Genomic DNA, 15943 nt, shown 5'->3' with positions numbered 1-15943 from the left:
AAAAAATCTTCTCAAATGGTGCCAAATGAAACCCCTGTTTTTTTTCCCTCCATCTTTATTAACTTGGGTATTTCTTATTTACATTTCAATTGTTATTCCCTTTCCAGGCCAACATCCCCCTAGCCCCTCCCCCTCTCCTTCTATATGGGTGTTCCCCTCCCCATCCTCCCCCCATTGCCACCCTCCCCCCAACAATCACGTTCACTGGGGGTTCAGTCTTGGCAGGACCAAGGGCTTCTCCTTCTACTGGTGCCCCTACTAGGCTATTCATTGCTACCTATGCAGTTGGAGCCCAGGGTCAGTCCATGTATAGTCTTTGGGATGGATGAAGCAAAGAAGTGCAGGCTGACAGGAACCTGATGTAGATCTCTCCTGAGAGACACAGCCAGAATACAGCAAATACATAGGCAAATGCCAGCAGCAAACCACTGAACTGAGAACGGGACCCCCATTGAAGGAATCAGAGAAAGGACTGAAAGAGCTTGAAGGGGCTTGAGACCCCATATGAACAACAATGCCAACCAACCAGAGCTTCCAGGGAAACCCTTGATTTTTAAAGAAAATCCTCCAAAATTCACCACTTGAGTAGGAGTCAGAGCCTTGCTTTTTTTCTCAGACAGACCACAAACAGTTGCCCTCTAAGTTCTCTCAAAACGTTTTTTGGGACATAAACTTAAAAGCTAGGCATGGTAAACTCCCTATCTATATATTTGAAGTGTAGATCTGATCCATTCACATAAACATTGCTGCTACAATGCAAATACGGATCTCCATTGCCTTCCAAAACCCTTAATAGTATTTTGCAGTCAGGTCTTTACCATGCTTCCTACCATCTCAGTAGACACTGACTAGCATTGCCCAGTTGAAGGTGAGGGTTTTATCTAGTAGCACCCCAGCGTGTGTGCCTTTCTCTGTTGTAACCTTTTCACTCATCATTGGTAAGACACTGCATTGCCCCTGTCAACTCTCCATTTGCCCAAATGGCTGAGTACTATTCCACTTACAATATTTGGGTAGAATTATTTTCTTCTTTTGGATGACAGGGGAAAGCTGGGACATACACTAGATTTAATCTTTAAAGAAATTGAAAATTTTTTTTGTCTCAATGTTTGTGTTTTCCCACCAATACTAGATGAGTTTCTGTTGTCTTACTTACAAGCTAGTGTAAGTGGTGGAGACACATTTAGGGTGCTTTCTTATCCTGAAAGTAGGGAAACTCCACATACTTAGTTGACAATTCCTCTATGAATGATATGTTGAACAAATTTTATCTATTGTCACGTCTCCAGTGAATACGTGAGGAACCAAAAGTTTGTCTAACCTCTTCTTTCTTGGATGACATCATTTTTCCTTTAAGACCTGGAGAGTGTTTCATGTGTGTGTAAATCCTTTATCAGATATATATTATACAATTATTTCTGGCAGCTTAGAATTGATACTCTTATTTCTTTTTTTTTTCTGGTTCTTTTTTTCGGAGCTGGGGACCAAACCCAGGGTCTTGTGCTTGCTAGGCAAGCGCTCTACCACTGAGCTAAATCCCCAACCCAATACTCTTATTTCTTTTAACGTTGTTTTGAAGAGAAGATGCCAATCTTCATCTGGCCCCATGTCTATAAACAACAGGCCACTCTTTTGTGGCATGTTTAAGAAATCTTCCCTAACTTAAAGACAAAGTTTTCCTTCCATATTGTCTTCTAGAAGTTTTATCATCTGAGCTTAGGTTATGTCCTTAATCTAATTTCTATAGTCCTGCGATTGACGTTCACTCCTTTGATTATACTGTCTCATTTCCCAAAACCACTATCTTTCCTCTGCTGGATTTCTTTGGCACCTTTGTCAAAAATCAATTGTCCCCGTACAGGTGGGTTTAATTCTGAACTCTCCATTCTCACCAATTGATTTTTTTTCCTTTTGGTCTGTTGTGACTCCACATGTTCCCGATCACTAGAGCTTCGTTAAAAGTGTTGAAGACGCACACATTTTCTCTTTTTGCGTCTTCCCTTCTCAAGTTTATTTTGGTTCTTCTAGCTCCATCACCTTTCTGTAAGAGCTGTAGAATGAGTCAGCCAATTACCGGTGAAAAAACCTACTGAGATTCTGATTAGGATTGCAATGAATCCAAGCAACAACTTGAAGATCACATAATTGACTTCTTAAAAATAACGAGTCTCATGATCTATGAGCATCCATTTTGTAGATAGATTTGTCTCTCTATGTAGTTACGTCATCTTTATTTCCTCTCAGAGTTGGTCTCAGTTTTCCCTACATACGTCATGCTGACTTTTACCAATTTGATATAGTTATGTGTGTGTGTGTGCATACATGTGTTTATGTGTGCCCATGTGGAAGCCAGAGACACAACTCAAATGTCTTCCTCTATCTCTTTTCACCTTCATACTTTTCCATTTTTATTGAAAATAGTTCTTTTCATATAATATATTATGATTATAGATCGTCCCCCAAGAAAGGCAGTTTATATTGGAAATGAAAAAAATCAAAATATCTTTGTGTGTGTGTGTGTGTGTGTGTGTGTGTGAGAAAGAGAGAGAGAGAGAAAGAGAGAGAGAGAGAGAAAGAGAGAGAGAGAGAGAAAGAGACATTAAAGCCTTTATTAACCTCATATTAGTTTGACTTATTTCTTTAAAGGGACATGTTCCTGGGGACACTGGATAACCAGTTGTTTTAAGAGAAAATCACCTTCTGTTGGCTTCTGATTAGACTTCACATAGCCAACCCATGATCCTGGTGTTGTCATTTGAGGAGTCTGTGACGCTTTACAAAGGCTTCTGAGTTACAGCTCGTAAGCCCAGCCTTGGCCTTAGCTTCCCCTTTTGAGTATGGAAGAGGATGAGACAACACCTGATTCTCAGTACTTCCTTGTAGGCTTTAGCTTTCAAAGAACAGGTCCCTCAGCAATGAGGAAAGACCTCTCTGTGGGAATGACTTCAAACTACCAAACACTCCTGACTCCCTGCTGTGAGGGATAAGCTGAGAGAGAAAAGCCCAGGTGCTAGTGTCTCCTAGAGTACTCAGCTGCTCTAAGGAAAGAAAACTCTAGAACAAGACTCCACTGGGCTGTGGCATATTTCTGAAGGAATGGGCAGATTACTATTATGAACAGAAGAAACTTTCACCCTGTGGTTCACAGATACAGTTGGACATTTTCAACTGGCACAGGACTAAAGCCAGTAATGGCGGTGGGGGGCGGGGGTGGGGGTTGAAGGCAGGGTAGGAGCTTAGGAGCTGTTGGACACTGAGCTTCAGTTCTCAAAACAGTCCTTTTTCTTTCTTGAGGTTTTGTTGCTTCCATCCAGGCAGGGCAGAGAAGGCAGCTGGAGTCATCCCCAAAGCCTTAGTGAAATCTTCAGTGGACAGGTGCTCCTCCTTCCCGGTGGGATCCACACCCTCAGGGAGCTCCTCCACAGGCTTGTTTACCAGCTGCTCCAGGGGAAAGATGGGCAAGGGCCCAGAACTGAAGCTGGTATTGGCAGTGAAAACGTCCACTTTGGGGCTCATAACCTCATCAGCAATCTGGCTCCGGTCCCCAGAGTTTCCCAGCTCGGCCTTGAGGTCATCATAAGATTTGGTGTTACTCCACTTGAAGGGATCCCAAGCCAGGAACCAGCCTGTGAAGGTGGGGGGCTCGTGCCCCTGCTTCACCACAATGATAGGGATCTCAGCGTCTCTGTTTCCGGGTGGGTCTTGAGGTATTCCTGTGCAGTTGTAGCTGCAGCCTTCTTTTCTTCCTCATTGGCGTGTTTCCCTATCCAGAAGACCTGGTCCCAGACATCCAATAGGAACACATCCTCCTCTTCCAGGTCATCCTGAGTGAAGTAAAAAATCTCTGTGGCCAGAAAGCGCCCGGTCTGGTTGGAGCACTCAAAGAGCCGAGGAGTGATGACTTGGTTTTCCTCCTGCAGCCTCTTGGTGTTGGCAGAGGGCACCTTCCCACCCAGAGCCATCCAGAAGTTGGCTGGCTCCTGCCCCTCGACCAGTTTCTCTGTCCGAGAGATGGTATCAGCAACCACCTTGGCCATCTCCTGCTCATCCCCACTGCAGCCCTTCCACACCACAGGTAGCAGCAGGACGGAGTCTTGAGTATGAAGACGTCATTGGAGTTGAGGAAGGTGGCCCGGGCTGTAACCTCAAAAGCCTTGGTGTTATCAGCACTGGTCCCTCGGACCTGAAACAGCCTTGTAGAGGGCACGGGCTCCACGTTGTTCTTTCAGGAGGTGCCTCCCTGATAAACTACCAAGCGCCCCTTGAAGATAGACATGAGGTGAGGCGGATACTTGCCCTTCGTGACCCGGATCTGCACTGGCTCGTCGTTGTACTTCTGGTCCAGGTTGACAGCTTGGTAAGCCGAGGATGCAATTTCATCCTGGTTGGCCTGGCTGCCCTGCCAGATATACAGCAAGTAGTGTTCCTTCTCGCCTATGAGGTAGGTGTAGAGTAGCAGGTAGCAGTCGCCACCGTAGAAATGGCCCAGCCACTTGGACTCCACAGGCACCAGCTCTAAGTCCTCGATGCGCCACACCTGCACTTCCCCACTCCTGTCATCCACCATTTTCTGCTGGGCAGCCACTTGAGGCTGTACGTGCATGGACAGAGCATCAAACTTCACCTGTTCCACCTTGGCCACAGAGCCCACTGTGTGGGTTTTGCCGAGGCCTGAGGTCCGATTGGGCACTGTCCACTTCTGGAAAAGCTGCTGGAAAATGGCAGACTCGGTCCTATCGTTCTGTACCTCAACCTGCGTGCTAGGTGGGTACTGTTTGGCTTTGATGAAGTTCAAGGCTTGGTTCATGGCTCCATTCCTCTCCTGGGCATTGGCATTTTTTCCCTTCCACACAAAGATCTTCAGGCCTCCCTGGTCCAGGATGTAACAGTCCTCATGACTGAGCAAGTCCTGTGTGAGTGGCCAAGTAGCAACTTCCCTAACCACCATTTTTCCTTCTGAATCAGACACATGGTACAGCTTGAGTGCAGCCTTAGCAGCGGGCTCCACCACTGAGTCAGAAATTGCAGCCTTCAGTTCCTTGCGTGGGCCCAGAACGTGGATCATAATTGCCATCAACTGTAGGGAGTCCCCTTCCTTCTCCCGATCCACCACGCTTACGTAGGTGAGTCCATTCCGCTCCTGGTCTCAGATCTCTTTGGCTAAGGTCATGCCCCGAAGTCTCTCCATGCAGTTACTCTCTGGCCCATTCCACTGGATGGTAAGCTTCCCAAGGTCCAGCAAGAAGACATCCCCTCTGTTGAAACTCTTCTAGGACATTTCCACCTCTCCAGCCAGCACATTCTTCTTGCCCTTGACATGCAACAGCCGCTGGACATCACAGGAGTTCGTTTCTACGTGCTTCATGCCAGAAGCCACGCCCCCTTTCCGGATCACAAGGCCTTGCTTGAAGTAGCTCCAGAAAGTGTCACTCTCATGGCCTTGGACCTCACGGTGCTGGACAGCCCGGCCCTTCAGGTAGTCATCCATCTGTGTTGTGTAGATGGCAGCTGCCCCCTGTTCGTCCTGGGACGAGTCCTGGCCAATCCAGTAGTGGATATCATAGGAGAGGGTGCTGCTGGTCTTGTGGATAGCCAGGACTTCATAGCAGTCACCATCGAAGAAGCTCCAAAGGTGCTGGAAGGAACCGGCACCATCTGCATAGCCTCTATCCTCCATATTTGTATTCCTGGAGTGGTGTTGTTGAGAGAGACTTTGACTTGGGCAGTCAGTTTAGTCATAGTGGATGAGCCTGTCTGGAAGAGGCAGCCACCACCTGGGAGATCTTAGGAAGTTGTGGCCCAAAATATCTTTACTAGATGATATGAAAGTATATTTAAGTGACCCTAAAAATGTCACCGAAGAATCTTCTAGTTAATATAATAGCCATTTTCAGAAAAGTAGGTAGATACAAAATTAATTCACAAAAATTATAAGCCTTCTTAATATACAAATGACAAATCAACAGAAAGAAATCAAAGACAAAGACCTTTGGCAATAGCATCACATACTATAAAATACCTTAACATAATCAATCTAGGAAAATTAACCAATCAAGCCAATTAACCAATCTAACCAATCAAGGAAAAACTTCTGTGACAAAAACATTAAGACATTGAAGAAATTGAAAAGAATATCAGAAGATGGAAAGATCTTCCATGCTCATGTATTGGTATGATTTGTATAGTAAAAATGACCCTCCTACCAAAAGCAATTGGGTCTACAGACTCAATGCAATTCCCATCAAAATCCTAGTACAGTTCCTCACAGAATCCTGAAGTTGTGATGGTTCAGTATACATGCAGTTCTTTCCTGAGATACCTGAAGTACTCTAGAGACTTAGCTGATGATCAAGAAGTGTCAGTGTTCTTCTCCTCCATAGGTCAACTTTGGACTGACCTTAGACATTGTTCTGATTTGGTGCTATCTCAGGTAATGTTTTTAGGGGAATATTTATATAGACTGAAGACTTTGCTTCCACTGTTAGCTTCCTCTTACCCAACAACTCTGTAGCTTTCCTATCTGTCACATGAAGAGAATAATACTACAGTTATTGTAAGAATAAAAGGAATCAATTTATATAAAGGAGTTAATATAATGAAGTCTTGTGATGATAAATGAATTAATAAATATGAAGTGTTCAGAACTGAAAGTTCAATAGATTTTTTTGGGCTACTTATGGTGATTGTTTTGGATACTTGTTTAACCTAGAAAGAATTCAGGGATAAAATAAAATCTAGTAGCACTAATTTCTAGTCTAATACATGAGATAGACATTTATGGCCATTGGAAAATATAGTTGAGACGTCCAAATCAATGGTGTTTTCTCAAATTAAGAAATTGTTTCTACAAATTCAATAGCTAATTTCATCCCCATAGTAAACTCACTCAAATTAATTCATAGTAAAAGGAGATTCTAACTGGCGCTATTTGGACGATGTAAAAATTGCTGTAAGATCTGACTGCAGAGATTGCAAGATATGTACAGTGAACCACCATGAAATAGTCTAAGAACACAAGACAATGATCTCTGCTCTCAAGCAAACCAAAGTCCTGTTTTCAAAGGCTTTTAAGAAGCATGTATTTGTTATCATTTGGAGGCCTGCTTTCACAAGGTGAAATATGATATTTAAGAGCAAAGACTACCCAGGGAATGACTAAAGCCTAATTGTTAATCTAATGAATTGAGCCTGTTTTTCTCTTTTCAGTAAAGAGTCACTGAGCATGTACTGTGGGCATGGTGCTGTGGTAGGCTTTTTTTGTTTGTTTTGTTTTGTTTTTCCATATGAAGTTGAATATTGTTCTTTCAAAATCTGTAAAGAATTGTGTTGGAATTTTGATGGGAATTTCATTGAAATTGTAGATTGCTTTTGGTAGTGTGGTGGTTTGAATGTGCTTGGTCCACAGAGTGGCATTAATAGGAGGTGTGTCCTTATTAGAGTAGGTATGTCCTTGTTGAGTAGGTGTGGCCTTGTTGGAGTAGGTGTGGTCTTGTTGGAGGAAGTGTGTCACTGTGGGGGTTGGCTTTGTGATCCTTCTGGCTACCTGGAAAACGGTCTATTCCTGGCTTCCTTTGGATGAAGATGGAGAACTCTTAGCTCCTTAGTCGCCATGCCTGTCTGAATGCTGCTGTGCTTCCTGCCATGATGATACTGAACTGAACCTCTGAACCTGTAAGCCAGTTCCATTTAAATGTCTGCCTTGGTCATGGTTTCTTTTTATAGTGATGAAATCCCTAAGACAGAAGTTGGTACCAGGGACTAAGGTATTGCTGTGACAGGCCTGATCACATTTTTGTTTAGAAGAATGTGGATTTTGGGACTTTGGATTTGGAAAACAGTGGAGTGCTTTAAGTGGGGCTTAATGGGTCATACCAGTAGGAAGATGGAGAACATTGGTGCTGAGGGTGATTTGAACTGTGGAAGCCTGGCTATAGAGGCTCCAGAGAAGAAAAATTATAGTATGTGGGGTAGAGAACTTTTTTTTTATTGTACTTTGGTAAAGAATGTGGCTGCTTTTTGCCCTTATCTGCCTGAGGCTGTTGTAGACTTTTGTACGTGTGTTTAGAATGTGCAGTGAGCTAACTGGCTCCTCTGTAGTCATGAGAGTGCAGCCTCATGTTTCTAAGGGTGTTGACAGGCCTCAGCTCTTGATTGGACAGATTTTGAAACAGGCTGAATTCTGAGTCAGATTCCCATTTCCCAGCACTGTTGGATTGCAGAACATACTTTAGCTTAAAGGTGTAGCTCAAAGGTCACAATCAAGCAGCGGGTTACAATAGAGCAGATCTGATGCTGTCACTGACACATGCCAAGTTAACGTTGCATGACTTCGAATCTGAAAGACTATAGGTATTACTGTAGAAATTTACCACAAGGTACAATGTCAATTAATCAACACATTTGATAAATGAATGCTATCTATATAAAGTATTGCATGTATCAAACACTAGTAACATCTTTTTATATGTGTGAACCTCTTTCATTTTCATAGATATTCTATAAGGATGAGATTGTAACAGCAACTCAGACTAGAAAACTGAGGCATCAGAACTGGGAGGAAATCTAGGCAGCTGGTGCGAGAGTCTACAAGATGCGTGGCTCTGACACATGGGTGAGATCTATTGTTTACATTCACCAATCAGCACATGCAAGATTCCTTAAATATTAAGTTAAATCTCAGTGTTAGCATATTTTAATGCTCACTGCATTATATTTTGAAAATAAACTGTAAAATATATAATGTTGAGATTTTAGTCAATAGTTCCACTTTTTTTATACACTGCCATCTTAGTGAATGTCTTGTTGGTACCTGAGGAACCATATCCAGACTCTCAAAGTATCTCTGTAATCCTTTGCAGCATTCTGAGATACTTTCTTCAATGGTCCTTCTACTTCTCCACAGAAATGTCCCATATCTATGAGACACACTAGCCTGAAATCACATTCATTCTGGAAATTTTCATATTATTACTATTAATACATTTCATGAGTATGTTAGGGATTATTGCATCTCCTGAATTATTAATTTAAACTGCTGATAACACTTTAACATCTCATAAACTCAGTTTTTGACTTTTCAAGGTTTCAATGGGACTCTAAGTCCCTTGAGAGCGAAGAGCAAGTGTTGATTGTGTAATAAACTGCTTGACTTATTTGTCTATGTATATTATAGCTATAGCCCACAGGAAAGTAAATACAGATTATTTCTAAGATTCATAAAACCTATAGTCATAAAAATATTAAGATAAGGGCTAACAAGATGGCCCTTAGGCTAAGAGCACTGCCTATACAATCCTGAAGATCAAAGTGAAATGCCTGGAACCCAAGGTTCCCAAGAAGAGAGCAAGTTCTCGAAAGTTATTGTCTGATCCCCTCCATATGCATGATGTCTCATGCATGAGCCTCTCTACACAAGAGACGCCTGGGAAGATTACTGAGTGGTTAAAGCATTTGCTGTATAAGCATGAAGACTAGAGTTTGGATCCCCAGATCCCACATAAATGTAGAGCTTGGAGGCCTACCTATAATTCTAGTGTTCAGAAGGTAGACACAAGAGATCATCAAAGCAATCTGGCTTCCCAGCCTATCCATACTGGTGAGCTTTGTATTCAAGTAAATGGCTGCCTCAATTAATAGTGTAGACAATGACTAAGAAAGACCCCAGCTAGATTTTTGCTGTATATTTACCTGTAACATTTAAGCAACAACCTTGGGAATTGTGTGTTAAATACTAAAGTGGTCCTGACCATTTGAGAATTTAGAGAAGGCTGGGATGCACTGTCAATGGGGTTGGGATTTAAGATGGGTCTATGAGTTCGAATAGTACTAAGACAAAGGAGAAGAAAGAAAGGTGTTTAAGACTGAGAGAAATGGGGGTTGGGGATTTAGCTCAGCGGTAGAGCGCTTGTTTAGCGAGCGCAAGGCCCTGAGTTCGGTCCCCAGCTCCGAAAAAAAAAAAAAAAGACTGAGAGAAATGTATGTGTTCAGAAGACAGTGTATTGAACACATAGAAATTGCAAGACTGATCTGTTAGGCTGGGTTGTAGAAAACCATAAACATTGTATAAATGCCAGTACCTTAGATATTAAGAAATTATTAAAGGAATTTTTGATTATAGTGATAGCGTGAAAAGGCTGATTAAAGGAATTAATTTGAAAGTTATGAGAGAGAGTAGTAGAGTTATTCTGTAATAAGAAAATATAGCTTCTAAAATTTTTGAATTTTTAACTCCTCTCTTAAGTTTTAACCCAAATCAAATTTATTATTTTTGGAAGCAAATTTAAGGGGAAAAGACTAAAAGGAGTGAAATTCTACCAAGTGTCAAGCTATATTTAGTGGCCAGAACTAGCCAGGAAGGCATAGCTTTGTGAAACAAATCAAATCTCTGGATTTGCATTCAATAAACAAGCTTAGGTATTAAGTCAGTCATTTACATTTATGATAGGCAATATCCTAATAAATAATTTCCAGCTGTACTGCATTATTTGACATCACTCCTATGTTACTACCACTATATTAAATGAAAGTAGTAAAACAAGTCTTATATTTTGTTGATGAACTCTATGCTTTGTTATGGATTTGTCATTACGTGGGCTTATATCATTTTCACATCACTTACCAGATTCAACATATTATCAAGGTTGTTGACATTTCTGTTTCGAGTGCATTTTAATGTCAGTTTATATATGGAAAAGAATGAAAAACTCCAACAGGGACTCTGATAGTTGGAGAAAAGTAGGCCTTCCTCAGAGCTCAAGTGAGCAAGAAAGAAGAATCCTCATAAAATCTGAAACAACTAGATCCAATGCTCAAGAAATTGCCTCAGAAATTATTTCCTATAACTTTTAATTTCTTGTGGGACACATGATAATTTTCAAAGGTTAAAGGCGATCAATGAAGGTAACATCAGAGAAAAGCCAGCTGTCAATTAACTGGTTTGGAAGCAGATTGTGTAGTCTCTGAAACACTGCAAAGCATCTTGACTATAACTTAAAGTACAAGTCCTGTTCAAGTCCTGTACAGTTATTTGTCATAGAGCTCCAATCTGTTTTAATAGCAAGGATCGAGGACATATGTTCACCTATGCATCTGTGGAGTGACTATTCACTGAGTGACTAAATTTCAGGCTATAAATGATAAAATAGAACCATGTAGGATGAAGGAGAACGTCGAAAGAAACAGAAAGGTGATGAGGGTCAGAATGTTTCATTTTAAGCGTTTGTGGTAGAAATTCCTTGACTTCTTATACAGGCTCCAGTGGAAGAATAGAAGTCCCTCCCCTCTTCTGCCCACAGGCCAGATCAAAGCGTACAGCTGATGCCACCACCTACTTTGCAGTGTGGTTGCATGGCCAAATGAAACTGAGCCCTTCAAAGTGAAGTAGGACATCAAAGCAATTCTCAAAGTTCATGACCTGCTTCTGGCTTCGATGATCTCTGTTTGGGTAAGTAACAGTAGCTGAGATCAAATAATCTTACCATGTATAACCAAGTTTGAAATGTGGGAGAAATGGTCTAGGGATCCACTGCACAAACAGCTGGCTCCATTGTTGTTTAAAGAAAATAGCATCTTGTATGGAGGCACACATTGACTTGAGTAAAAAAAAAAGATACCATTTTGGGATGGAGAGATAAGACAATGGATAAAGTGTTTCTTGAACAAGGATAAGGATAGGAGTTCCATCCAACAAAACCCATGTAAAAAGCCAGGCACAGTGATTTGTACTTGTCACCATAGATCTATCTGTCTCAACAATGAGAGGTTAATCGCTCCTGAGGTGTAGTACCTCAGGTTGAACTATGGCCTCCATACACACGTACATACATATATATTTGCACGCATGCATGAACATGCAGACACATCTGCTCATGTACGCAAAGATACATGGGCAAAAGTTCTGAGCATTTACAGTATGTTTTTATACCTGTCGAGCAGCATGAACAAGGACATTGTACAGTCGCCCCTGCATGTATATGTGTGTATGGAAGAGAGAGACAGAGACAAAGGATGCATGGATGGATGGATGGATGGATGGATATATGATAGATAGATAGATAGATAGATAGATAGATAGATAGACAGATAGATACACATGTTTTCTTAGAAAGTACTGTGTCCTTCGACTAGAAAGAAGAAAATGTAGTCAGGGAATGCTCTTTCTGATAAAGATCCTCTCTGAAGGTTTTTAAAATTGGTGGTCTCATAACATTTCAAAATTTAGTTATGGTTAACCCATCCCACTAATTGCATCACCCTAACTTTTCTTACTCCTTCCCTTCCTTTCCTATTTTCCATTTACAGAAACTTGTCCTGTATGCTGGTTTCAATGAGAATAGTCCTCATAGGCTCATAGGTTTGAATACTTGGTTCCAGTTGGTCAAATCCTTCAGGAAGGCTTAGGTGTGACATTTCTGGGAGCGGTGTGTAACAGTGAATGATAGGCTCTGAGGCTTCATAAGCCTTCTGCCAGCCACTATGCCCAAAGTACCCTCTGTTTCCTGTTGGTAGATTGGGATGTGAGCTGTCACCTGCTGCTCCAGAGACATGGGTGCTTGCCTGCTGCCATGCTTTCTGGTGGCGAAAGACTCCTACCATCCTGTTAACCACAAGTAAACCTTTCCATCTATAAGTTGCCTTGGTCATGGGGCTTTATCACAGCCATAAAAAGTAAATAATACAGAATTTTGAAGCAGACATCGGGCTATTGCTGTGACAGACATGCCCATGCTGGTTTCTGGAGGAATGCAGAAGTTTTAGGGGTTTGGGCTAGAGAAACAACAGTATAAACCAAACCTAATGAGCTGTACTATCAGGAGATTAGAAAACAAAAGTGACCAAGCCAGCTCAGGCAGTCAATGGGGTCTCCAGGGAGGGAGTGAGGATTGAAAAGAAAAAGACAATTACACAACACATGACCCTCGCCAGTTCTGAAGCTGATTTGGGATTTATTTTTCCAGTCTGCTTTTATATCACTTGAGGTACATACAAAGAATATGGCCAATCCTAAGGCATAAGCAAAGTAGTCAAGGAACAAACAAGACAATAATCAAAGTAATCAAACAAGGCAATAAAAATGTCCCATGGTCACTGTGTCTAAGGGATTACCAGGATACAAGGAATACAATACATTCCTTGGCTGTATTTACCTTGAGCCTACTTTACTCTCCTAGCCCAATATCAAATTCCTACAAACTTCATAGAAAGCTCTCCACACAAAAGTTCAGAGAACATTGTGGACTACTGAGGTCTAGCTCAAGAGGTCAGAAGGGAAGAATTTTAGCAACTGGTCTAAAGACCTGCTCTTGAGGTATTTTGGCAAAGAGTGTGGCTGACTTCTACTTTCATCCTTAGAATTTTAACACCAAGTTAAAAAGTAATGGTAATTTATTTGGTAGAAAAGATGTCAAGGCAGCCTAATATTGACTCTGCTCTGAGGTGACTTGTCGCCACTGTTGTGCAGGTATACAGTGAGAAAGGAGCGAGTGAGACACAAGGAAATGCAAGGTGGGTACAACTTGAAGACAGAAAAACACCAGAAAATTTGCTGTTGGAGCCAAGGCTTATTCTGAAACTGACAAAGAGATTAAGAAGATTCCCGATTCTCACTGGAATTAAAAGAGAATGCCTTCATGACGCCAAGCTTCCAAAGTAGAGAAGGAAAAGGCCTCAGGAAGCTTCATACTTTAGGGTCATGGGTCCTCCTGAGTCTGCTCCACCACAGGGTTCGGTTGGTCACTCGGGGAGTCAGGACAAGGGAGCTGGCAGTGCTTGCCCCACGCTATTACCAGACAGGTGTTGGGCTGTAGGGCACCGCTCTGGGCGTGAGAAAGCACAATCTGAGGCACAGGACAGCTGGAGCTGGCTTGGGGTCCCCAGGCCTGTAACTGTCTGGTTCTCAGGCACGTGGACACCCAGGTGCCACTGGAAGCTGCAGAAGAGCCGAGAATGGAGTGGAGCCCTACAGGCTGGATCTGTCTTGGGAATGGAGGGGAAAGGGAGGAGCTCCAGCTGGCCCCGCGGGACTAGTCCTTGGTCTTGGCTTGATGGTGGTGGGCTTGAGCTTGGTGGTGGTTGTGGCTGGGAGCGCAGAGAGGCCTTCTACAGGAGGACTAGACTGCTGCTGCTCTACAGGCAAAGACCTTCTCTGTGGCTCCCCTTGGTGGATCCTGGTAAAAAGAGAGAGTCCGTGGTTTTAAGGCATTTATTGTCAGGGCAGAAAGTGCATGTGTAAAATCATACCCCACTTCTCAGGGTGGGCTGAGATTAAATACCTTTTGCAGGCAGGAATGTCTGGGAAGGAAATCTTATTGGCTAAGCCTCCAGGCCTTTAGGTACCTCCTTAAAATGGAGAACTGTCTTCAGTCTATGTGATCACAGGTCACATTCTCTTCATATAGAGGGGCTTGGGGCATTCCCTTATGTGACTGCTGGCCACAAATCTATGGGGGGATGCAGCTAGTGACAGAAGCCTGTTGCCCGGAAACAGGTGAAGTGCCTACTGTCCCTTCGGGGTTTCCGGGGTTTCAAGCCTTAGCTTAAATGGAGACCAAGCTACCTTTCACAGTCCCACATGTACCTCTAAGAAACAACAAATGAAAGCTGTTGAAACGTGATTCACGGGTCAGGCAGGTTTGGTGACATAGGTCACATGGTTCTGGCTTCAGAATGATGGAAGAGTGAAGAGAATGTAGACTCTTCCTCAAAAGTTATGGAGACTTATGGAAGTCAGGCATGTGGCCGGGGAGTTCTGTATTGAGGCCCTGAGAGGCCTTTCCTGTTAAAATGATGCCTGGATTGTGTTGGGGACTTCAAGATGTTGGAGATGTCAGAGCCATGAGACAGGGAGCAGAACCTGTAGTTCAATCAATTTCAGCATTTCCCCGACTAGCTTGCAAATAAATGAGATCAGAATATGGTTATTTTATTTGGCTTTGACAATTACTGGGGGGGGGGGGATGTAACTACTAATCTACTCTTCTAGCTGCTGGCCTGGCTACCTCCCCAGTGGTGTATCCCCAGATACTAGCTGGTTCTCTTGGCCATGTGCTCTTGGTTCCTTGCCCCTCATGGCAGCTTCCTCCTCTCTCCCATCTTCTTTCTCCCCATTCCTCCCCACCCAACCAGGTCATTCCAAACCCATATACCTCCAATTCCTCCAGTAATTGGCTGTTGCCAATTTTATTTAACCAAGTTTTAAATCAAGGACCAAGGTTTGCACAACAAAAAGCTTATAAACTTGAGTAGGCCCATACCTTCGGGCAGAGAATTTAGCAATACAATGCATAGCAACAGCCCAAACCTCAACAAGAACCAGTCCAAGAGAAAGATGTGATGTGGAATAAGCAAATCCAGAAGGGTGAAGTCATCTAAGCCCTTTGACATGGGACATGGAGCTTCAAGGATTTGGAATTTGCCCTGCTGGGTCTTGCTTTGGTCTGGTATTTCCTCACTATGTCATCATTTCTCCCATTTTGGAATGATAATATGTATTCAATGGCATTGTATATTGAAAGTATGTGATTTAGTACTTCATTTTACAGGAGGTTGCAATTAAGAGACTACTTTGAGTTCAGAAGAGACTTTGGGCCTTCAAACTGTGTTGAGACTGTGAAAGATTATAGAGACTTTTGAAGATGGATTAAATCTATTTTGCATTCTATGGGCACAAACCTATGGGGTCAGAGAGTGGAATAGGGTGGTTTGGATGAGAAGAGTCCCATATTGGCCTTCATGTTTAAATACTCCGTCTACAGTTGGAGGTACTGTTCAGGAAGGATTAGAAGATACGGTCTTGTTGGAGGAGATGTGCTGTGGGGCTGGTCTTCGAGAGCTTCCAGTCATTCTTAGTAAAGTCTATTTCCTGTCTGTAAATTATAATGTGAGCTCTCAACTACTGCTCCAGAACCATGAATGTCTGCCTGCTGCCATGTTCCCTACCATGATA

General features: G+C 42.6%; 1 pseudogene; it reads right to left on the bottom strand.

The window, feature by feature from the left end:
* Positions 1–3267: 3267 nt before the first annotated feature.
* On the bottom strand, positions 3268–5778 carry LOC116904097 (annotated as a pseudogene).
* Positions 5779–15943: the final 10165 nt, after the last annotated feature.

The sequence above is a fragment of the Rattus rattus genome, chromosome 6, assembly GCF_011064425.1.
Source record: "Rattus rattus isolate New Zealand chromosome 6, Rrattus_CSIRO_v1, whole genome shotgun sequence".
NCBI classification, from domain to species: Eukaryota; Metazoa; Chordata; class Mammalia; order Rodentia; family Muridae; genus Rattus; species Rattus rattus.
The sequence above is the reverse complement of the archived record's forward strand: the minus strand, read 5'-3'. Positions and strand labels throughout refer to the sequence as shown.